Source organism: Molossus molossus, unplaced genomic scaffold (genome assembly GCF_014108415.1).
Source record: "Molossus molossus isolate mMolMol1 unplaced genomic scaffold, mMolMol1.p scaffold_m16_p_7, whole genome shotgun sequence".
NCBI classification, from domain to species: Eukaryota; Metazoa; Chordata; class Mammalia; order Chiroptera; family Molossidae; genus Molossus; species Molossus molossus.
The window spans coordinates 4,705,373-4,729,996 of record NW_023425401.1 but is presented as its reverse complement, the minus strand read 5'-3'; the positions used below and the strand labels follow the sequence as shown (position 1 = coordinate 4,729,996).

The window sequence follows — 24,624 nt, the reverse complement described above, 5'->3', positions numbered from 1 at the left end:
GACGTTGAACCCCGCTCCTGGGCCCTTTCCAGCAGGGCGCTGGTTTCCAGCAGCTCGGGGGGCAACGCGGGCCCAGGAGGAGTGTTCGCTGCCAGGTCGTGGGAGAGCAGAAGGCCCGCAGGAGAAACAGACCCACTCCACCGGGCTGGAGACATCGGATGAAATGCAGCCTGAGCCTCCGGGGGTCAAGTCTAACGGAGGGGGGGGATGGGAACACACCTGAAGTCAACAGGTGAGGACGGAGGAGCCGCGTGCCTGGGCCAGGAGCTGCGGGGATGGGGCGACTGGGGTGTGGGGTGAGGAGGGGAATTTGCACGGAAAACAGGTGCAGCAGGAAGAGCTGAGGGCTGACCCTACAACACGACACAGTGCGGTTACGAGAAGGACGCGGAGGGACACACGTGGAGAGCCGGGATGGATGTGACAGCCTAAGGATAACCTCAGAGTTACCGACCTTCTGAATGAGATGGACTGTGTACGGGGGGAGGGGCAAAAACACAAACATGAAGTCATCAGAAATCATCACTTAACAAAACTGTAGCTTAAACTATGTTTCCTTGGGTAAGAGCTCCTTGAACTTGAGAAGGTCCAGAGAAAAGCTTTTAAAATGACCCGGAAATGAAGGGAAAGGTTAATATATCAAGACAAACTGCAAAGGTTAAGGTGCGAGAGTCTGAACTAGAGAAGACCGAGGTCTATGAAATCATGACCTCGATAAGGAGTGTTCTATAAATTCCGGAACACCAGCTTAACGGAGAAACCTTGACACCTAAGGGAGAGAGAACATGAGTCTGGGTCATACAAAAATTACATAAATGTTCACACAGCCTGACTCTCAATGCTGAGAACATTTCCACCCCCCACCCCCACCCCCCAGGGCAGTCTTCCCCCGTGAAACCCTGCGCCTCCTCCCGGACCAGCCTGGTACCATCTCTAGACCCTCACCAACCGGAATTCATTTTTCCTCCCCCAGACTTCCAGAGCAAGTCTTCCTTCTGCTTCTTCACAAGGAAATAAACGTCCGACGGCTCGGGAACCACACTTTACTCCCATCTCTAGAGCCAGCAGTTTCTTGATTCAGTAGGTGCATGCTTATTTCTGCAAACGTATTCATGGAGAGCCCACGGGATGGGGAACATTGTGCTTGATACTTCTGCACGGGAAAGAAGCGAGAGAGAATCTCTGCTCTGAAAGTCCTCACGTCCGGTAGGGAAGTTTGGTCAGGAAACTAGCCACTGCAGACAAAGTCGAGGAAGAAGGGACCATCACAGGACACATTTGTGAGGCTTCCTGCAAATCCGCTTCACGGGGAGCTTCTGCCTCATTTTCCCGATCACACTCATCACTATCAAACACGCTGTGTGCGGTATTTTTTATCCGCTTCTCCCGGGCAGAGATTTTGTGTATAACCCCAATGCCTAGAATAATGACTGCATCCAGCAGGGTTCCAGTAACTATTTGAAGGAGGGAGGCAGGGAGGGAAGGAGGGAGGGAGGGAGGCAGGGAGGGAGGGAGGGAGGGAGGGAGGGAGGGAGGGAGGGAGGCAGGGAGGAAGGAAGGAAGGAAGGAAGGAAGGAAGGAAGGAAGGAAGGAAGGAAGGAAATCTAAATAAAGATCTTGTATATCTGAAACTAATATAGAATAACATTGCATGTAAACTGTAAGTGAAATAAAACTATATAACCTGGTATATTTTGCACACATAGATACAAATATCAATACAGATATTGATATGCAGAGTTATCATACAAGCACTCTTGATCCTGGAATACTTGTCCTTTCCTGTCTGACCTTGTCAATTACTCAATTGATAAATACGTTTTTTCCTGAAGGAAAAAAAAAATAGCTTGGCGATCTGAGTGCCGTGTTAAACCATGCATTTCAGACCTATAATTGCCTTATTATTAAATGTTATAGAATTTTTTTAAAAAGATCATGTAAGAGCTATTCATCTGCACCTCACGCCTCTGTTACTTTATTTAAAAACCCTGTCCCTTGCTCAAGCCTACACGAGACGAGCCCAGAGGCAACGTCTGGGGTTTTCTGGAGAAAAGCAGCAATGGAGAGGCACAGATAACATTTTGCAATCTGGGGAGAGTCAGTTAGAAGACAGCTCCTGAGGGGGAAACAGGCAGAGGGAGACCAGTGGTCAGGGACGCTCCGGTCACCCCAAAGCCCTCTCTCCCAAAGCACAGGGCCTTTCTGCGCCTCAGCCACAAGCCCCGGGGGGGGGGGGGGGCTACATGGTTTTACCGAACTGAACCAGGCTTCAGCCGGCAGCGTGAAGATGTCCATCCTCCGACCTCGTGTGTGACCTGTTTCTTCAGCGTAGAGAGAAGGGATCTTAAAAATGCCTGTTTACCTTTAAGCCAAGAAAAAGGGGCAATGCAACGTATGTCTTCCTTCCAGTCTCAAACCCACTCCCTGAATCCTTGGCAGCCTACACCCAAAATGAAAACCTTTTGTTGTTGTTTGAAAAAAGAAAGAAAAGTCTGCACTGAGGCCTCTCCACCAGCTTCCCAGGCTGGCTTCGGAATTCTCCCCGCATCCCTGCCCGGGTGCGAGCTCTTGCTGCTTGTCCCTGCAGGGAAGAGGGCAGAGGGCCTCCCCTCATTCTCATGATAGCCTCTCACACGCGGAGAAAACCGAGAACACAATCCATTCGAGATCGCCTGTCGGAAGGTGGTTCTCCTGGGACTCCCTCGCGGCCTCTGTGTCTTCGATTTCACTGAACTTGAAGATTGTAATTAAGTCCCTATTCAGACTTCGCTCCTTGAGGCTAAATAAACCCAGTTCTTTAGATTTTCATCACAGAGCACATTGCTCAACCCTTTTAATAAATTCTGTTAGATTCCTCTGGATGCTGTCCAAAGTTTACATAATAAAGTCATGACCAGGCTGCAAGGGAGGGGAACTGCCCGGCAGCTGGCTCGTCCTGGGCTGTCGCCTGCGCTTCCCCGAGGGGTGAACCGCCCCCTGCACGTCCCTGCGCCAGCTGTTTGCGTTCAGGTCTCCCAGGGGGCAGTGGTGGCTTTGAAGCATCATCCTTGAGGTGGTTGCTGTTTTTCAGGGTCCTGGAGCCCTGGCGTGGCTGGGGGACCCCGGCACGTCACAGGCCACTCGTGGACATGAAAAGCGCCAGACTGGGGTCTGGAGGGTACTCTTCCAAATCCACTCCCGCAACCCCCCGAGGCAGGCACGCCTGGGCGGAACGTTCATCTCTGCCTTCCACCAGTTTGAGGACCGTCCGGACCGGAGGTGCCCGAGGACAACCACACACCCCACGGGGCTAGCTGAGGACCGAGCTGGGTTGATGACGGAGAGCCCGCCGGGCGCCCACCCCGCGGGAGGCTGACGCGCCTTTCCTTCCACTGTGGTCACGGGAGTCCTTCCGGGCACAGTGCAGAGGCGGGGAAGGCCCGTCCCTGTTCGCATGAACCCCGATGGGAAGGATGAAAGACCGGCCCACAGGGCAAGAGTGAACCAAGGGGCTGGACTCGCCACACGGGCCCACGAACAGTCCAGTAGAAAATGAAACCTTCTGAAAACCACGTCTGGAAACCACGCGCCTACAAACAGAACCTCAGAGCTTTCCGGGCCGCCTGCGGTCCAGTTTCACTTGGTGCACGAAGAAGCGCAGAGTGTTCGAGTGACTTCCCTTACCCACGGCCACACGACTCGCCGGTGGAGGGTCAGACGAGAGCCCCGGGCGGTGGAAAGGAGATTAGCTTCGGAGATACAGTGAAAGGGGCGCTGTCGCCCTCAGAGCAGGACCGCGTGGTCCAGGGCAAAGCCCACGAACAGCACACGGCGCTCGCGTCGGAACTTGTCCATCAGTCTACGTGAGCTCCACGGAAGTCTTTTCTCTTCAACAGGGCGCGCGCGTGGAACTCACACACGAAGCGATAAGCCCTGGCTGGTGGCTCGGTTGGTGGAGCATCGTCCTGTTGTGGGTTTTATTCCTGATCAGGGCACATACCTAGGTTGTGGATTCAACCCCAGGTGGGGGCACATGCAGGAGGCAACCGATCAAGGTTTCCCTATGTCTATTTCACATCAGTGTTTCTCTCTCAGTCTCTCTCTCCCTTCCTCCCTCTCCAGACTCAATGAAAACATATCCTCAGATGAGGACTAAAAAAAAGATATATATATATATGCATGTGCAAGTAATAGCCCTTATATCTATGCTGTTATTTTTTCCCTTTCTTGTTGATAGTTACCTAATTTAAACACGAAGCTACCAGAGAAAGAGGGGGAAACACGCACGCTCCATGCAAGCACGGTGCAGAGACCCTCAGGACCTGTCACGGGTCCCCAAGGTTTCTCAGTCGGTTCCGGCTCCGACACCGGAACTGGCGCGGACAGAGTCTAAGTGGCTGACACGTAAAATGTTGTGCACAGATGCACACGCCGTGGATGCAAATGACGGTGTCCATGAATATCATTCCTAACTGGCATTAACAGTCAAAGAACTTAGCAAAGAAAAACTTTTTTAAAAGGACATTTTATTTTCACGTGTGATTTTTCCCAGTCGGTATATCAGAGGGAAGATGACTACGGGTATTTCTTACCCCAGGTAAGTGTTATTTAGCAGCAAATGGACTTTTCCACCAGCGAAAGGATACCTAATATTTTAGCTTACGAGCTCATTATGGAAATGTAACTGGTTTACACTGCCACCCTTATGACTGGGAACATCTGTTCAATACACATTTTTCTTATAACACATGAGGTTTCAAACTGCACAGTGCAGTGTTTTGCAGCATATTTATAACATGATGGTTTTGTCCTTTACTAGATTAAGAGATTTTGAAGGTGTGACCTGTACTGGGTACTGAAGGTAGTGTTCCTACCACCATCTGCTGCTATATGTTTTCACCTGAAATTATATAGCATTCATAACTCTATTAGAACATTATCTTCACCCAATTTGGCGCTTAATTTTATGTATTAACAGCTCACTTACCTGAGCTCGCCAATTCAACACCGTGAAAAATAAGAACACACATGAGACCCTCACGTCGATAAATGTAAAGGGCCTAATGCTGAGCTAAAAAAAAAAGAGCCAATCTCAAGAGGTTATAATATACTGTCTGATTCTATCTCTATAACATTCTTGAACTGACACAGTTTGAGACACGGAGAATGGACGAGATGTTTGCAGGGTTTCAAGGGGAGCAGGAAGACGTGGGAGAGAGTTAGGGGGTGCGTGTGGCTGAGGGGCTGGTGGGAGAATCCTGTGAAGACGGGCAGTGCTGCCCCCTGGTGGCGGCGGTGTTCCCATGACTGCTCCTGGGACAGAACTCCGCAGAACAACGGCACCCAGAAAGTAGTGTGTGTGACCCACTGACATCTGAATGACGCTGTGGATTGCACCATGTCGACTTCCTGGTGCAGATAATGCACTAGTTATACATGTTACCGGGGGGGGGGGGGGGGCAGAACTGGGTGGACATTACAAAGGAGGGAATTCCCTGTGATATGTTTGCAATGAAGACTCCGTAATTACTTCAAAATAAAAAGCTAAAAAAAAGATTAGCAATACCAAGACTTATCACCCATGTGGAAGAACCCAGATTCTTATTTATTACTGGTGAGAGCGTGACATGACACAACCTATTATAAAACATTTTACCAGTTTTTTAAATAATATTAAATATGTACTTATCACAAAACCCAGGGAGTCCATTTCTAGGTGTTTACCCAAGAGAAATAAAAACACGTCCATACAAAGACTTGTGCATAAATATTCATATCACCTTTATTCACCCCGGCCAAAAACTGGAAGCAACCCAAATGTCTGTCAACAGACGGATGGATAAACAAATTATGGTACCTGTGGTCAATGAAAAACTGCATCATAATCAAAAGAGGCGACCGATGAAATACGGTAGTTCAATGCGTGATGGAGGGACAGCAGCGCAGACAGGAGAAATAAGTAATACATGGGGGGAGGGGGCTGCACACTGACCAGTGAGCGTCTGTCTGCCCTGAGCAAACACACCTCGTGCACTCCGCATCGTAAAGGGGGAAAAGTACAGTCAGAAAGCAAAGCTCTGTGGACCATACACGATTCCAGAAATAACCCAGAGACTTGACTCCTGTCCTAAATTACCAGAAGCAAAAATGACAGCTATAAAAAGATGACACAGACGTAAGAAAGAGGAAGAGAGACAAAGGCAAAGACGGAGGCAACAGGCTAGTGTACTGTTAAAAGTACACACACACACACACACACACACAGGTTCCAAATAAATTTTAAAAGTTTCCATCCTGTCAAATAAATGGGATATTATGATAACAAGTCTTGATTAGTTATATCTGTCTCTGGACACAAAAACCAAAAGCTCCCTGAACTGTCCTCAGTGCTGGCACAGAACAGAGATCCCGAAACAGTGGTTCATCTCATCCAGAAGCCGCCGCATGCCCCTCGGTGCTTGCCACCGGCCCCGCTGAACTCAGCATCAAAGAAATAATCTCCAAAACGCAACACAGAATTAAGTGGGCATTCAAAAATCAAACAAAGGTTTGGCATTTTCAGGAGCAGGTATAAACCTATTATCATTGGAGGTTTGCCAGAATATTCTTTAAAAGTACAGCTGAAGCCCTGATCTGTAGGACTCAGTGGTTAAAACATCGGCCCGTGGACCAAAGAGTCACAGGTTCGATCCTGGCCCGGGTCGGGGTCGTGCAGGAGGCAACCAATCGATGTGTCTCTCACACTGATGTTTCTCCCTCCCCCTCCCTCCCTTCTTTCTCCCTCTAACTCTATCTTTAAAAAAAAAATCAATGAAAAAAATATCCTCGGGTGAAGATTAAAAATAAATAAATACGTAAGTAGAAGTGTAGCTGAAGAAGAGGAACGGAAATGTGGGCTTCTGTACTTTAAAAAGGCAGAGAAAGCAGGGCCCATGGAAAGCAGAGAATTAAACGTATTCACCAGGTAGCAGTCTGCCTTGGCTGCTGATCACAAGCAGCATGCACTCCAAGAGGCATCTCCTATGTGACCTAAATGTCGGGGTTCTTCTAGCGGACTCCTGCAGCCACCCCCAAAAAAGACTTGCACGCGTTCTGTTCACGTGGACTGTATTGCCCAGCCTGGGCCCACGCTCAGGAGAAGGGGACCGAAGATCAAGAGCAGGACAAAGCAGGGCAACGTCCCTGCGGACAAAATCACAGTCACCACAAGTGACAAGAGGCATTAGTCGACGGGAGCCTGAAATGAACGCTGAATGGACCCTGGGAAAATACCAAGGTATTTATAGGCACAGCGATACCTCGACACTGTCGGTTGAGAACATGACACCGGTCCTCCGGGACTGGGTCACCGACTTGCAAAAGCGAATGTGCGACAAGTCTCAGAACCTAAAGGCACGAGTCGCTCCCTGCGCTGCGGCCCCGGCGGACTCATCTGCAGGGACGCCCAGCTCCCCCGCCCTGTCTGCACACCACACGGGTCCCACTCCTGGCCGGTTAAATCTGAATAACTAGGGCTGGAGGCTATACATTCCCCACTGATCTTCCAAAGTAATGCTTGTTAATTAAACTTTTCATTTCGAGATCATTGTTGATTCCTACGCAACTATAAGAGAGACTGCAGACAGTGGCCACGCACACTGACCCAGTTTTCCCCAGCGGTAACATCTTGAGAGACTACAGTACAAAAGGACAACGGGGACCTTGACATGGACGCAGTGAAGACAAGGAACACGTCCGTCACCACAAGGACCCCTCCTGTCCTCCCACAGATACAGCCACGGCCTCTCCCCCGACTCTGAAGCCCCAGCCCATCCTGACCCGGCAACCACGCTGTTCTCGCATCACAGTTCTGTCATTTCAAGAATGCTACATAGCCCTGGCTGGTGTGGCTCAGCGGTCAGAGCGTCGGCCTGCGGTCCAGAGAAAGAATGCTACATAAATGCGACCGTTCCGCACGTGACCTTTGGGGGTGGGTTCCTTTCATTCGGAATAATTCTATGGAGATTCCACCAAGTGCTTTCCCGGATCGCTCGCTCCTTTTCACGCCTGAGTAGGGTTCCATGGTACAGATGTGTCTCCGGTTGACAGCCCACCTCTCAAGAACACCCGGGTGTCCCCAGTTCCGTCTGATCACCAGTGAACCTGCTGTGAACATTCATGAACAGGCACTGATGTGAGTGTAAGGGGTTTCCCTGGGATAAATGCCGAGAACCCCCGTGGCATTGCGGGGTCGCGTGGGAGCGGCATGTCCCGCGCTCCGAGAAACCACGCGGGTTTTGCAGAGGAGCTGCACCACGTGGCATTCCCACCAGCAGTGTGGGAGTGACCCGGTCTTCACATCCTCCTCAGCGGGGTTGCGTTTGTAGTTTGGCCACTCTGACAGGTGTGTAGCAATCACCCCCGTGGTTTTGATACACTTTCCTCTGATGGCTAATGATGTTCATGTGCTCATCTGCCATCTGTACGTCCTCTCTGGTGAAATGTTTCTTCCTATCTTTTGCCCATTTTCTAATTAGATTGTTTGCTTTTTGTAGTTCAATTCTGTGTTATTTACATATTTTAGATACTTTCCGTGATATATATGGTTTGCAGTATGTCTCCCAGTCTGTAGCTCATCTATTCATTTGCTTAGCAAAGGTCTTCAACAGAACATACGCGGTCCAATTCTCCATCTATTCCTACAGATGGTGCTTTTGGTGCCAAGTCTAAGAACTCCTTGACTGGCTTTAGGTCCTGGAGAGCTTAGCCTGTGGTTATCATTTTATGTGTTTTGGGTTTTTTGGGTTTTTTTTGGTACTAAAAGTTTTTTGCTTTTATGTTTCACATTTAAGTCGATGATTCCTTTTGAACCAATGTGTGTATAAGGTGTGGGGTTTGGGTCAAGGTTCATCATCTTCCCTGCGAACATCCCTCCTTCAGCACTATCTGTTGAAATCCCCGTCCTTCCTCCATTACATTGCTTTTGTCTCTTTGGCAAATTTCCTTTGGGCATGTCTGTATGGGTCTGCTTCTGGGTTCCACATTCCAAGCCTCTGATCTGTCTCTATCCCTCCACCAACACCACGGCGTCTTGAGAACTATATTCCTTAATCAAAAGAGCTTTTAAAACGTGGACTGGGTTGTGCCACTCTTCTGTTGAAAACCTCCCGCGATCTGTCTGCGCGCCAGGCTTACGTGCTATCCTCACCCCGACCCAGGCTCACTGAGCCCTACAAAGCCAATGCCACCAGCACCTCAGGTCTACCTTGTGTCCACCAGTCACTGCCGACTGCACACGCCTTACAGACCCTTCCCACCCATGCCCTCGCCCGGCTCTTCACAAGACTGGTCCTCGGCCATCATCTCTGAGCTGCGACGTCCCCCCCCTGGAAAGCCTTCCCGCGCCACCCACTCTGTCCCACCCCCTCTTACTGTCACGGAGCAGTCAGCACTGCCTGGTATTTTCATCACTCTTCACATATTGAGTTTCCTCCCTCGATTTCCCAAACCCAATCACGAGTTCCACGAGAAGCGAGTCCTTGCCTGTCTTGTCCACGGTAACAAGCCCGGCACTTAGAACAGTGCTTGGCACACAGCAGAGACTTCATCAGTATTTGCTAAATGAATGTATGAAGTCAGTTATGAAGCCTAGCATGAATAGTCATAACCACAGTGATAACAAAAACCGCCAATATCTGGAGGTAGCACTCTTTTAAGAAATCTCTCTGCACACACATGCTCATGTGGTCCTGACGGTAATCATAAGAGGTGTGAGTACTGTCCTCACTTTACAAATGAGGAAACTGAGGCACGGGAAGGTTACGTACCCACAAGGTCATGCATCTTACTACCGGCAGAGCGGGTGCTCGGGCCCCGGCGTTCCGATGCTTCGTCACACGCTCAGAGAGCAGCGAAGTAAGGAACAGCCCCCTTTGTCTCTCTGGCCTCCCTGACAGAGACAGTGATAGCCGCCGGGACCCATCACTCAGCATTCGATTACTTCTAGCTTCAGCCCCAAAGGAAAATATCAGGAAAGGTATGACTTTAAGGACAGACACAGGATTAACTTTAAGGAGCGTTTTTAACAGAATGACAGTTTCCTCATTTTAAAAAAAAAATTATTTTTTCTTTATTGATGTTAGAGAGAGGGGACGGGAGAGGGAGAGAGAGATAGAAACATCAATGAGAGAGAACATCAACTGGCCGCCTCCTGCATGCCCCCACTGGGGATCGGGCCCACAACCTGGGTGTGTGCCCTGACCGGGAATCGAACCGGCGACCACTTGGTGCATGGGACAATGCTCAACCACTGAGCCACACCGGCCGGGCAGAGTTTCCTCATTTATAGGGCAGTGGTGGGGGCTACAGCAGTCCTAGCTTTACACTTGACTCCAGTGACCTGAACACCAAATACAGCACTCAGGAAACTTTCAGCTCAAACGTCATTATACTCTATCAGCCTGCAGCTAGTGCCTAATCCTGCCTCCTATGCCCTCTTCCTTGAAGTTTTAGAAAGCAAAGATGGCCTTCTAGAATCATCACTGGGGAATGTGAACTGCATGGAGATCTAGGACAACATTCAAAACCCAATTGCATTTCTAAGTACAGACTTTCCACCTCCGATTGCCTTGCCCTGTCCCTCTCGGCGTCCTCCGAGGGCTCCTCTTTTATTTTACTTTTTTCCTCTAAGGGGACTATACAAATCAGACGAATTAAAATATTTCCTCTTTACAAGTCATCTCATCAATATGTCAACTAGTAAATATTAGCAACTCTTGAAGTATGACTGTGTTCTCAGTCCCTCCTTCAAGAGAAAAGCACTTAAACTTCAAAGCAATGATGCTTCGGCTGAGTAAGTTAAAGGGCTCCGCCTTATAAAGCACATTGTGTGTACTTACATATACTCCCCGTTTAGAAGCAGCCAATCGCAACTGTTTATCTCTGCAAAGCTTCTCCTTATCTTTAGGAGTGCCACGGAATTTCAGTTCTGTGATCATGAGTGAGCAAGGTTAGGGTACCCTGTACTGTATCCCGTGAAACTACCTTCATCTGGGGAAGAGGTCATTGATGGTTGCTTCTCTTGTTTTTCAGAACTACCTCTGATCCCTTTGTCAGAAATAAGAATGGCAAACCTGGCAATTTTTCAGAACTGAGTAGATAGTTTTGAATATTCAGCTTCCCAAAGATACGGACTTCTCAATATCTATGAACATTTTTTAAAAGGGCAACACGAAAATCAATCTCAGCCCCTTTTACTGGGGTTGTTCCGGGATTTCATCAGTGCTTTGGGGAGAGGCCTCCTCATTTCCTGGGCAATAAAAGGAAAAGGTGTCATGGCAGGAACAGAGTTGAGGGAACAGCTATTAAAACCACCGCCCCCTCCCCAAAAGAGCTTTAGTCTGAGAAGAGCAAAATACTCTGCTGGATGCTCTGACAGTCAGCTCTGTGGGAAACGGAAATGCATCGAAGTTAATAAAACACATTACTGGAAAGTTTACTGCATCAGAAAGAAAATGAATTCCCATATACTATTAACTTCATGCACTAAAATGAATTGAAGAAACTAATTACTCAAAAACAAAGAATGGCCTTTGGGAAACGCCCCTGCCTACAGGATTAAATGGTCAAAGCTTGTCGGGGTTATTATCGTGAATGAAACTGAGGAGAGGAGGGAGACATCGTGAACAGAGGAGGAGCCGTCCCGAAACGCTAACGTTGCCATTTCAGCCCGATGAGGAGAAGTCAGTGTCCAGCGTCCGGCGCGAGATCCTCCGGACAGAATCCACGAGCCACGGAGGCAGCGCGTCCAGGGCAGACGCCCTCGCGCGGAGAGAGCGTGGAGGAGGAGACGGGCAGCGGACATCAGGCCCGCGTGGAAACGCAGTTCACGCCCACGGAGCAAAACATCTAGGTTTGCAAACATCTGCTTAGGTTGCTGAGAGCTCTATCATAAACGTTACTATTTTGTAAAATTCTTATTTTAAAAGAATGTACCATTACTTTCAAGTCACTGAGTCTGGCTTTTGAGTTCCTTTTATTCTAATTTCACTTTGGTGTTTCAGTCACGATGTTCATGGCAAACATGTCCATATCTGTGATATTCTCGATCCGTCTCAGAGCAGGTCAAATATAGAAGGTCCCAGAGTGACACTCACGCACCAAACGTACATAATATATGTAATCTACAAAGTTTACCTTTGCATGAAAACTTAACATACTCTAATTATATATGCAAATTAATTCAAGAACATGATTTTCAAGTCTCTCAATTTCCCCTGTGCTTAATCATACTCATGATTTACACAGCTTATCTCTGTTCTTCAACAGGATTCTTGTTCTCATGTATCATCTTTTCCTTTATGTTCTCATTGTGTTTCTAACTTCCTTAGAAAACCCAGAGTACTACCACTCTTATTGGTATTCTGGCTCCTGGCATAGTGCTTCTCGTTGTTGGACTTAAGTCCAGGAAGAAAATAAAAATGTAATCATTCCACCAAATAAAAACCAGTACAGTTGAGCCCGGCCAGAGTGGCTCAGTGGTTGAGCATCCACCCCTGCACCAACAGGTTGCTGGTTCGATTCCCCATCAGGGCACCTGCCCAGGTTGTGGGCTGATCCCCAGTGGGGGCATGCAGGAGGTGGCCAGTCAATGTTCTCTCTCATCAATGTTTCTTTCTTTCTCTCTCCCTCTCTCTCCCTCTCTCTCTCTCCTTTCTTCTCTCTAAAATCAATAAAGAAAAAAATATTAAAAAACAATACAATCAACGAAAATCAGGCCTGACATTCCGAGAATCCAGAGTAAATACCTAGACTGTAATCGAATGTGTTAAGCAACACTACACTTCAGGGAGCGGAGGTGCGGACTGGGTTGTTTCACGATGATGTCAATGTGCGTCCACTCAGTCTTTTCGTGTATCTGCTTCTGCTCCTGCGTCCCTTACCCTCCCTCCAGCGGGTGTGCTCAGTCTGCAAGCCACCTGCTCGTGTCAGTATCCACAGAGGAGCGCACCCCACACCGAAATGCACATGCACCATCTAGACACGGCGCTGGGTCCCACTTTACAGAGGCATTGTGACAAAACAATAGCATCTGAAAATGTGACAGTATGTTTCACGAAAATTTGGAAGTTGATGTATATCAGGGCAAGTAAACTAATGAAATCCTAAGAGAAAGATGTGTTTCGTGCAAGTACACAAGGAAATGACAGGATCTTATTGGTATGTCGGGGGTGGGGGTGGAGGAGACAGGCCATCAAGATGATGTAGTTGTGGAAAATCACTGAAACTTTTCATCACAATGTGATGTGAGGGCGTTTTTATGTTGTTGTTGTTATGCTTTACTTTGTTTTGTTAATCCTCACCCAGGAATATTTTTCCATTGATTTTTAGAGGGAATAGAAGAGAGGGAGGAAAAAAGGGGAAGGGAGAGAGAGGACAAAGGGAGGGAGGGAAAGGAAATAGAGAGAGACATCGATGTGACAGACATTGACTGGTTGTCTCCCACATGCACCCCAACAGGGGCTGGGAATCAAACTTACAATCCAGGTGCATGCCCTTGACTGGGAATCGAACCTGAGACCCTTCAGTGTGTGGGTGGACGCTCTAACTACTGAGCCACTCCGGCCAGGGTGCAATGTAACGTTTTGAGTGAGCACCTCCATCCGTATATATAGAGCACAATCTTTTCCAGGCAAAATAATATCATAAAATTGCTAACACAAAGCCCAGCCAGTGTAGCTCAGTGGTTAAGCATCAAGCCATGCACCAGGAGGTCTCTGGTTTGATTCCTGGTTAGGGCACATGCTCAGGTTGCCGCCGGTCCCTGGTGGGGGTGTGCAGAAGGCAGCCAATCGATGTTCTCTCTCATCGGTGTTTCTACCTCTCCCTGTGCCTTCCTCTCTCTCTAAAATCAATATAGAAGATTACTTTTAAAAAAATTGCTGACATAAAGAGTAAACTCCTGCCGTCTCAAAACAGCTGACTCTTCTTAGCCAATGCTACCAATGGTATCATTCTATAAAAGAATGAAAGTTACAGGGAAAAAATGAAAAAAGATACCTCTGTGATAAACTTTGAAATATGGCATAATAAAGAAAAAAGTCTCAGGAGAAATTTTGGTGAGCAAAAGAGGGATTCTTCAATAACAATTTTACTTGGCCTGTATTCATAAGAATATCCTTTAGTTCTGCAAATTGCCTCCAATTTGATGAGAACCACTCATTTTTGCCAGCTTAAAATAAGCAAAGATCACACAAGCACCATGTGCCATCTTAAATAAGGCAAGAGACGGGGAAAAAACAAGTACAATATGGTATTTAAACAGCTGTGTGGAGATACTGGTTAAAACAAGAATCATTTTTTCAGCTGAGCTTGTAATGCTTCATTTTGCAAAATATAAACGCATACCTCCTTAAATTAGCCACTGATTTGGAGACAAAAGCACACAGCCCCACCTGCAAATAATCCAATAAACACAATAATGTTTCAAATGCTAGTGAAATTGTCATAATGTGGGGTTGAAGTTGGGAACAAGAATGAAAGACTGCAGGAATTATTTCATAGGTAGAGTGGGCGGGCAAAATGCAACCGCTTTCATGATCTGCCGTTGTATTTGAGTGTGCCCACGGAAATATGCAGTAAGAATGTTACATCGGGCAATTAGTGGAAGTTACTGCACATGCGCGGTCTTTCAGAAATAAGCAAAAATTTTAAATGTTAGGCAGCCCATCTAGTTGAGCATTACAAATAAGTGAGCTCGAATCAGTTGACACAGTCAAAGAGAACAGAGTGTATGTTCAAAGTAATTTTACACCCGAAGGTCCACGAGGTGCCATTTAGTATATTAGAAGTTAATTTACTGTGAGGTATCTCACTGACCAAAGAATGAATACTTATTCACATAGACTGCCTCAGTCTCCTTTTTCCATTTTGTTAGATTTTATGTCCCTATGAACTAAATAAATATTGTAGTAAAATATGTGTTTAAGCAAATATGCTTAAAAGTCAATAAATATTCATTTTGTGGGCCACTGTGTTATGCAAACCTACTTAGAGCAGCAGTTCTTTAAGTGGGGTTTGTGTACCCCTCATCTAACAAAGAAAGCAACAGCGATTTCAGTGGGAGATGCTCCATATATTTCAATGGAATAGAGATCACATGCTTATTCCCACTACCATCTAACTAAATGTTTACATTTCCCTTAATTAAGAGGGAGACGGGGACTGGGTGGAGGTAGGCAAAGAGGGGGGACATGAGGGACATTTGTAATAGTGTCACCAATTAAAAAACAAAAAAACAATGTTAACATCAAAGAACAAAAGAAAAATAAAGCCCTGGCTTGTTTGGCTCAGAAGTCTATGGTGGCCCTCGGACCAAAGGGTTGCAGGAGGCAACCAATTGATGTGTCTCTCTCACATTGATGTATCTCTCTCTAGCTCACTCTCTCCCTCTCTTCCATCTTATCTTAAAAAAAAATCAATGGCAAAATATCCTCGAGTGAGGATTTAAAAGAGAAAAAAAGAGAATGAAGACAACAAATGACAGTAGTGTTAACAGCACCTGCGACCAGTGGAAAACAAGCAGACTTGGAAATATTGTTCTACTCATCACTAACTCCAAAATTATTGCACGTATTCGTAACAATGAGCATGTGACTATACTGACAATTTTAAAATATTTGTGTTACTATAATTCAATTTAAGTTACTTCCCTATAATTCTATGCAATCAATTTTGTGCACTTGAAAGCATTCTATAACTGGATCCACAGACTTCCCCAGATTACAAAGGATTCCGTGGCACCAGAAACTCTCAGGCACCTCTGATTTTTAACCAAGCAGGTAAGGTAAGGGCAAAGATCAGGAGACAAATTCTAGAGCTTAACATTATATTTTGATTAACATTTTGCTTTTGTTTAGCTTTGCTTTATTTTTTTTTTAATTTTGGGAGAACAATCATCCTAGCTGAAGCCAATCAAATAAATATTGCTTTAAGCATGAACACGCACCTTCTTCATTCACCCATTACTGGTTCTAAGAGATGTTCTCTGATTTTAAAAAAGTGTATAAAGTTGTTTATCCTTACTTACTGTTTCAAAAATAACTTCAGAATGTACTAGACTATGACAGACAGTTATTGTCACACAGCCCTGACAGTCAAGTGTTCTGCTGTCTTCACCAGAGAGACGTCAGCATATTCTAGTGGCCCTGGCTCACGGATGGGGGAGGATCGGCCAAGCCCACGGCTGCCTACCTGGGTTCTGGTGAGAAGACCCCATCTGGAACAGCAGTCACAATGGGAATCGCGGCCCGATTAAATTTACCACAAAACATCATAGTTCCCAAGGCCCAGTCTCCTTTTGCACAAGTCAAAAATTTAAGTAAAATGAGAACGTGATTAAAAAAAAAAAAAAAAAAAATCCTCACTTTGGAATCTCAGGTGTTTCACGGTGGCACTAACCCCTGCACTTCCTGAGACGCCGCTCTCATGCTCCTCACGCTCCTCACCCTCCCGGACGGACGGAAAGGCCTTCCTGGGCCAGCTGCTTGGCCTCCACTAGGGCGCCCCTCATGAAGTGACTCGCCAAGCCAATGTGGCAGTTATTCTGCCAGGTGAGCCTTCAAGAACTGGGAGGGTTGTCACCAGGTGGAGCCACAGACAGCGAGATGAGCCTAAATTCGGGAGGGAGAGAAGGAGGCAGGGAGGGGAATTCCTCATCGGGTGACCAAGAAGTCTCCTTTTGACCAAGAACAAGGGCAGTGTTCTGCATCTCCCAAATGATCACTACCAACGAAGAGCCACGTCGAGGAATACCTGGAAGAGCTCAGAACTCCCTCTGCACGAGGCACAACCGCGCCAGCAAATGACAGACCCCGCTGGGAGAACCTGAGCGTGGCCCCGCGTGTGTTTTCAGGGGCAGCGATGTCTGCTCCTCAAGGGGAGCCAGCGCTCCCTCTTTAGTTCAGGGCTCTGGGCTCGTGAACAGGCTCAGCCTAGGAACCTGGTGACGGGCCAGGGTGCTCCCCGTGGTGAACCAAGTCAGGTTTCTGCTCACACAGCCTGTGGAGATGCCACAGTCTGAATGAAGGCTATGCCTTAACGATCACTTCCCCACCACTGAGGACACCCTGGGGCTCACACAATTCTGACCGCCGCTTTGGTTGTTCTGCCCACCGGGCCCCTGGCGGTTACACCTAGACCCTGAGCCTCTCTGTCCCTTCCAGGCCTCCGCGAAACCACTGCAATGAGACAGCCCACTTCAACCTTGATATCTGACACCACAGCCCAAGGCAATGAGAACACAGCCATCCAGAATGTTCCAGAATACCAATGCCCCTTTCACCTATGCATGTCCTGACAGCTCAGCGAGGGAGGGGTGTGTACCGCAGGCTACATCCACCCAACTCTCCTGTCTCCCGAGATTCTCCCCCAGCAGCTGGAGGCCCTTCCAGGTCTCCAGGCTGGCAGGGAAATTGACCTCCTCAGAGCCAGGGGTGGGGCTGGTTCCATGGCAAAGCTAGGGACTTGCAAATGAGGCACAGAGCAAAAAGGGAGGTCCGCCGTTCTCAGACTCATCAGAATTCACACAAGTGTATACTCATTTCAATTCTCAGGGCCCCGCGTCTATCCCATCAGTCCCTATCTTTCATATAAGAAAGCTTCCGCGGCTGTGAATTCAATTTAAACTGTGATTCTACCTCGCTCAGGGTCAAGTTTGGGGTCTTGTTTTCAGCTCCATCAGCGCTGCAACAATAAAGACAGGACAACCTCGGGCCCATCACGGGGCTCTGTGTTCTCCGACCATACTTGAACTGAGACTTCAAAGCCCTGGACTCATAATTTCCTCTCTAAAATGTTCTATGCAGTCAAAAGCATCCAACCCACCTGAGAGCCCTAATAGTCATTATTCTCCACATAATAGTCGATTACACCTTCCACTTGATTTCCCAGAGCTTGACTTCAGCAAACACCACCTTTTCAGCGAGACAGCTGGAAGCGACCAAAACCGAGCCGCCCCCACCCGCCGGGCCATCCACAGGCAGTGCGATCCCGCTGTGTCCGATCCCAGCCAGTTCAGGTAACCGACCCCTAACTCAGCTTTGAAATCTATTTTCCGAAGGGGGTCGGAGAAGGTGGAAGAGAATATGGGGGACAAATGGCGATGGAAGGAGACTCGACGTGGGGTGGTGAGCACATAAGACGATACGCAGTTGATGTGATCTATACTCGTGCCCCTGAAACCTGTATGATTTTATTAACCAATGCGGCCCCAATAGATTCAATTTAAAAAATGAAATGAAAGTGGAAGAAATAAAAGACATCTGTTTTCTGAGCGCATTCCTGGTCACTGTCCACCCAGGAAAGCAGAAACTGCTCCGGCTATTTCCAGCCCAGGGAAGTTCACACAGGAAACCGATTATACGGATGTTGAAGGGGTGAGAAGAACAAAAGGAAGACGCGAGACAGAACAAAAACAGGGCTGCCAGTCAAAGCCCAGGGCTCTACCCCGCGGGCTGCTGTGGCCCACGTGAGTGGCTGGAAACGGCCTGCGCAGCTGCGGGGCTGCTCAGCTGCTGCTCCACGGGCCCTGCGCCCGGTCCCCTGCGCCCGGGCCCCTGCTCCCGATCCCCTGCGCCCAATCCCCTGCGCCCGGGCCCCTGCTCCCGATCCCCTGCGCCCGATCCCCTGCGCCCGGGCCCCTGCGCCCGATCCCCTGCGCCGCGGGCCCTGCGCCCGATCCCCTGCATCCGGGCCCCTGCGCCCGATCCCCTGCTCCACAGGCCCTGCGCCGCGGGCCCTGCGCTCGGAAGCCACAGGTGGGAAGCTCAGGCAGCACCCGCGCTGCGGGGACGCACACCTGCAGTCAGCTCCCATGGCCTGCGTGCCCCCACACCCCAGTGCGCAGGGATACATGGCTTCCCCTTTCGCCCGCCTCCAGGCATCCCCACTGCCCTCCTCTGCCCCCACCTAACAGCAGCCAGCCAGCGAGGGCCTCTAAGCAGCCTGCGGGTCGCAGCCTGACATCTGCCCGGAGCGCACAAGGGCAGGAAGGGGCCCAGAGCGAACAGCACCAACGGGCACGGAATTAACGCTCAGGGTATGACCCTTTTATCCTTTCCTGACCATTTATAAGAGAAAATGATAATTAATCAAAGAACGTATGTGCATAGCTCATGGACACAGACAATAGACAGGTAAAGATCTCAGGTGGGGTGGGAGATGGATGGAGGGGGGCAGAGGAGGGAAAATGGGGGACGACTGTCCTACAGATATACATTTAATTTTTTAAAAGCAAATGACATGATAGGAACTATAAAGAAAACCAAATATCACAGAAGCACTCAAAATGCCATTTTCAATCTAACCGTAGCTTTCTTAACATTCAGTAAGAATAGACTGTGTCTGTTGTACCTCGTATTGCATCAGATGCTCAAGTTGTATCTGTAAAATGAACTGCAGGAGGTTTGATTCTGGTGGGGAAATACACTGTCTGTTCTTCACCAGATTTGCCATTAGCCCGATTTCTCCGACAAGATTCGCCCGCTATTTTGCCAGAGGTTGGCCACCTACATCAACTCTGTCTTTGTTACCATCACCTTAAATTTAGTTGTGAGAATAACAAATGGAGGGAAGAAAACCCTCCCAGACCACCCCAGCAATCAGAAAACCGCCGCGAGTCTTCACGAAGCCCACGTTCGAGCCCGGCCATCGGAGGAGAACCCGGGTGCCGGAGGGCGAGGCTCGGGCCACTTCCGCTCCCGGGACTCCCCAGGAGTCATCTGTAACCCTGTCACACACAGCGAAGTGCTGAGAGCATTCTTTCTCCGCCCTCACAGCATCCAGAGCTGTGCAGCAATATCCGGCCATGACCCTGGTGATTTAAGCTTCAAGACCACAGCTGAAGTCCAACGGGCTCAGCTCTGTGCGGCCGACGCCTCTGCCCCAGCCTACCGCGAAGTACAGGCTCCTCTAGGCGGCCCCAACCTTCCCCCAGAGCAGGACACTCAGAGCGGCAGGTCCACGCGGGAGCGTTGGCCTGGTGAAGGGTCAGAACGGCTGGGGCAGGAGAGCCTGAAGAGAAGGCGAGCGGAGACCCAGCAGGATTCTCAGAATGCATCAGTTCTGTATACTTGATCGTCCCAAAGCCCATCCCTCAAGAACAATCCCACAATCTGTTTCGACAGGGAAAACAGATTCCGCAGGGACATGGCGTACTTCAGGACAGAGGGAGCCCCGGTGACAGTGATGACCATTTAAAACCTCAGGTTTTCTAGAATGTCAAGTAGTCCACAGGGTGCCTGGCCGTGTGGCTCCGTGGACTGAGTGTCCCATGGGCTGAGAGGTCAGCAGTTCGATTTCCCCGTCAGGGCACGTGCCCAGGTTGTGGGTTCGATCCCCAGTGGGGGGCCTGCAGGAGGCGGCCAATTGATGTTTCTCTCTCATCAACGTTTACATCTCTCCCCCTCTCCCTTCCTCTCTCTCTAAAAAATAAAAAATCAGTCAAAATATAATTTAATAAATAAATAAAAGAGCCCATAGTGTAAAAAAGGAAACAGATTATAGGGAGGCCGGGACTTTGGCTGAAAATACACTGTCAGTTAAGTATCCAAGGCCTCTCAGGGAGTAAGTGAAGGTCACAGTTTTGGGTGCAACCTTCTATAGGAGATGACAACAGCGACTTTGTAAAAACATTGCTTCTATTTCTCTCTTTGATCTGTATTTTTACGTTTATTACTATTCAACAGAATTCTGTCCTCCCTTGTTGACTATTCATTTCTGTGCATAAAGGCCTGGTTGAAGAGAGACCCTCGTCACCTCATTGTCCTCCATCCCGGGAAGGCATCGACTCAGCAAGGGAAGTCGCGTCACTGACCCCCAGCCGCAGGCCATGCGAGGCTTCTGCACAGCAGGTCACCGCCGGCCTGCACCCTGCTGCTAAGGAGAGAACACCTGGCCAGGCTGGTGCTCCGGGACAGGAGCGAATGCTCTGCCGCAGGTCTGCTCAGTGCAAAGCCACAGTGCCTTCTCGTGCGGCTCCTCCCACCTCAGTCGGTGGCTTTGCGCAGAAGCTTGGGGGTCACCCTGCCCCTCCCCTTTCACTCTGGCCAATCAGACCCAGTTCCTGTGGGATCCTGAGTCTGTTCACTCCCCTCCAACACTGCCTCGGCGTGAACCTCCGCACTTCTAACCCCGGTTATGGCATCAGGTTCCCAGCCGGTGTCTCTGCCTCGGGATGGTGACCCACAAATCCACGCTCCACTGCGCAACCAGAGTACTCTTCCTCAGACCTTGAAGTGGCTCCCCACGCACCCAGATCAAGCCCAGACTCCTTCACACAGCTCACCCGGTCCTCTGTGCTCTGCCCTGTTCACTCCTCAACCTGACCTGTGACTCCTGCTCCTTTTCACACCCAACAGGGCCAGATGGCCAGAGCAACTCCATCGGCCATGCTGGGCCAGCGCTGGGCCACTGCTGCTCCTTCGCGGAGCTAAATCAGTTGTAAGCCTCCAGGCAACATGCCTAGACCTCCCCGGTTCGGCGCGCGCGGCCCACTGGCCTGCGCCAAGACCACCCTGTGTTCCCACCGTCACACTGTACTGTCCTGTTTCCTCTTCTCTTCCTCCCTCCATCCCGGACGGCGAAATCCTTAAACGTGGAAGTGACCTAATTCATCTGTCTCTCGTGGTGCGAGCACACGTATGTGGAACGCATGCGACCTGCGAGAAGTGTTTGCTGGGTAATGCAGTAAAAGTGGGCGTGGGGCTCCCCAAATCTGTTCTCCCTTCAGTAAAAAGGGGCCACCAAGATGTATATGCACTTTGGTAGGCTACTCTCCAGGTCTGTCCCTACAAAAATAACAGGTACGCGTCTGCCGGAGTGTCCAGCACACTCCTAGTGAGCCAGGAAAGCACTGGTGGAGAACGCGGGGTCACTGGTGGAGAACGCGGGGTCACTGGTGGAGAACGCGGGGTCACTGGTGGAGAACGGGGGGTCACTGGTGGAGAACGCGGGGTCACTGGTGGAGAACGCGGGGTCACTGGGGGAGAACGCGGGGTCACTGGGGGAGAACGGGGGGTCACTGGTGGAGAACGCGGGGTCACTGGGGGAGAACGCGGGGTCACTGGGGGAGAACGGGGGGTCACTGGGGGAGAACGGGGGGTCACTGGTGGAGAACGGGGGGTCACTGGTGGAGAACGGGGGGTCACTGGTGGAGAACGCGGGGTCACTGGGGGAGAACGGGGGGTCACTGGGGGAGAACGCGGGGTCACTGGGGGAGAACGCGGGGTCACTGGGGGAGAACGCGGGGTCACTGGGGGAGAACGGGGGGTCACTGGGGGAGAACGCGGGGTCACTGGGGGAGAACGGGGGGTCACTGGGGGAGAACGGGGGTCACTGGGGGAGAACGGGGGGTCACTGGTGGAGAACGGGGGGTCACTGGGGGAGAACGCGGGGTCACTGGGGGAGAACGCGGGGTCACTGGGGGAGAACGGGGGGTCACTGGTGGAGAACGGGGGGTCACTGGTGGAGAACGCGGGGTCACTGGGGGAGAACGGGGGGTCACTGGGGGAGAACGCGGGGTCACTGGGGGAGAACGCGGGGTCACTGGGGGAGAACGCGGGGTCACTGGGGGAGAACGGGGGGTCACTGGGGGAGAACGCGGGGTCACTGGGGGAGAACGCGGGGTCACTGGGGGAGAACGGGGGGTCACTGGGGGAGAACGGGGGGTCACTGGGGGAGAACGCGGGGTCACTGGGGGAGAACGCGGGGTCACTGGGGGAGAACGCGGGGTCACTGGTGGAGAACGGGGGGTCACTGGTGGAGAACGCGGGGTCACTGGGGGAGAACGCGGGGTCACTGGGGGAGAACGGGGGGTCACTGGTGGAGAACGGGGGGTCACTGGTGGAGAACGCGGGGTCACTGGGGGAGAACGCGGGTCACTGGGGGAGAACGGGGGGTCACTGGGGGAGAACGGGGAGTCACTGGGGGAGAACGCGGGGTCACTGGGGGAGAACGCGGGGTCACGGGGGGAGAACGCGGGGTCACGGGGGGAGAACGCGGGGTCACGGGGGGAGAACGCGGGGTCACTGGGGGAGAACGGGGGGTCACTGGGGGAGAACGGGGGGTCACTGGTGGAGAACGGGGGGTCACTGGGGGAGAACGCGGGGTCACTGGGGGAGAACGGGGGGTCACTGGGGGAGAACGCGGGGTCACTGGGGGAGAACGCGGGGTCACTGGGGGAGAACGGGGGGTCACTGGGGGAGAACGGGGGGTCACTGGGGGAGAACGCGGGGTCACTGGGGAGAACGCGGGGTCACGGGTGGAGAACGCGGGGTCAGGGGGGAGAACGCGGGGTCACTGGGGGAGAACGCGGGGTCACTGGTGGAGAACGGGGGGTCACTGGTGGAGAACGGGGGGTCACTGGTGGAGAACGGGGGGTCACTGGGGGAGAACGCGGGGTCACTGGGGGAGAACGCGGGGTCACTGGGGGAGAACGGGGGGTCACTGGGGGAGAACGCGGGGTCACTGGGGGAGAACGCGGGGTCACTGGGGGAGAACGCGGGGTCACGGGTGGAGAACGCGGGGTCAGGGGGGAGAACGCGGGGTCACTGGGGGAGAACGCGGGGTCACTGGTGGAGAACGGGGGGTCACTGGTGGAGAACGGGGGGTCACTGGTGGAGAACGCGGGGTCACTGGTGGAGAACGCGGGGTCACTGGTGGAGAACGGGAGGTCACTGGTGGAGAACGCGGGGTCACTGGTGGAGAACGGGGGGTCACTGGGGGAGAACGGGGGGTCACTGGGGGAGAACGGGGGGTCACTGGGGGAGAACGGGGGGTCACTGGGGGAGAACGCGGGGTCACTGGTGGAGAACGGGGGGTCACTGGGGGAGAACGCGGGGTCACTGGGGGAGAACGGGGGATCACTGGTGGAGAACGGGGGATCACTGGTGGAGAACGCGGGGTCACTGGTGGAGAACGCGGGGTCACTGGTGGAGAACCCGGGGTCACTGGTGGAGAACGGGGGATCACTGGTGGAGAACGCGGGGTCACTGGTGGAGAACGCGGGTCACTGGGGGAGAACGCGGGGTCACTGGGGGAGAACGCGGGGTCACTGGTGGAGAACGCGGGGTCACTGGTGGAGAACGGGGGATCACTGGTGGAGAACGCGGGGTCACTGGTGGAGAACGCGGGGTCACTGGTGGAGAACGCGGGGTCACTGGGGGAGAACGCGGGGTCACTGGGGGAGAACGGGGGTCACTGGGGGAGAACGGGGGATCACTGGTGGAGAACGCGGGGTCACTGGTGGAGAACGGGGGATCACTGGTGGAGAACGGGGGATCACTGGTGGAGAACGCGGGGTCACTGGTGGAGAACGGGGGATCACTGGTGGAGATCGCGGGGATCACTGGTGGAGATCGCGGGGTCACTGGTGGAGAACGCGGGGTCACTGGTGGAGAACGCGGGGTCACTGGGGGAGAACGCGGGGTCACTGGGGGAGAACGCGGGGTCACTGGTGGAGAACGCGGGGTCACTGGGGGAGAACGCGGGGTCACTGGTGGAGAACGGGGGGTCACTGGTGGAGAACGGGGGGTCACTGGTGGAGAACGGGGGGTCACTGGTGGAGAACGGGGGGTCACTGGTGGAGAACGCGGGGTCATGCTGCCCGAG

General features: G+C 51.2%; 1 protein-coding gene across 14 annotated transcripts in view; it reads right to left on the bottom strand.

Moving 5' to 3' along the window:
* The window catches only part of IMMP2L (inner mitochondrial membrane peptidase subunit 2), a 690,201-nt gene that overhangs the window by 489,994 nt on the left and 175,583 nt on the right, over positions 1-24,624 (bottom strand). The window lies entirely within an intron of this gene.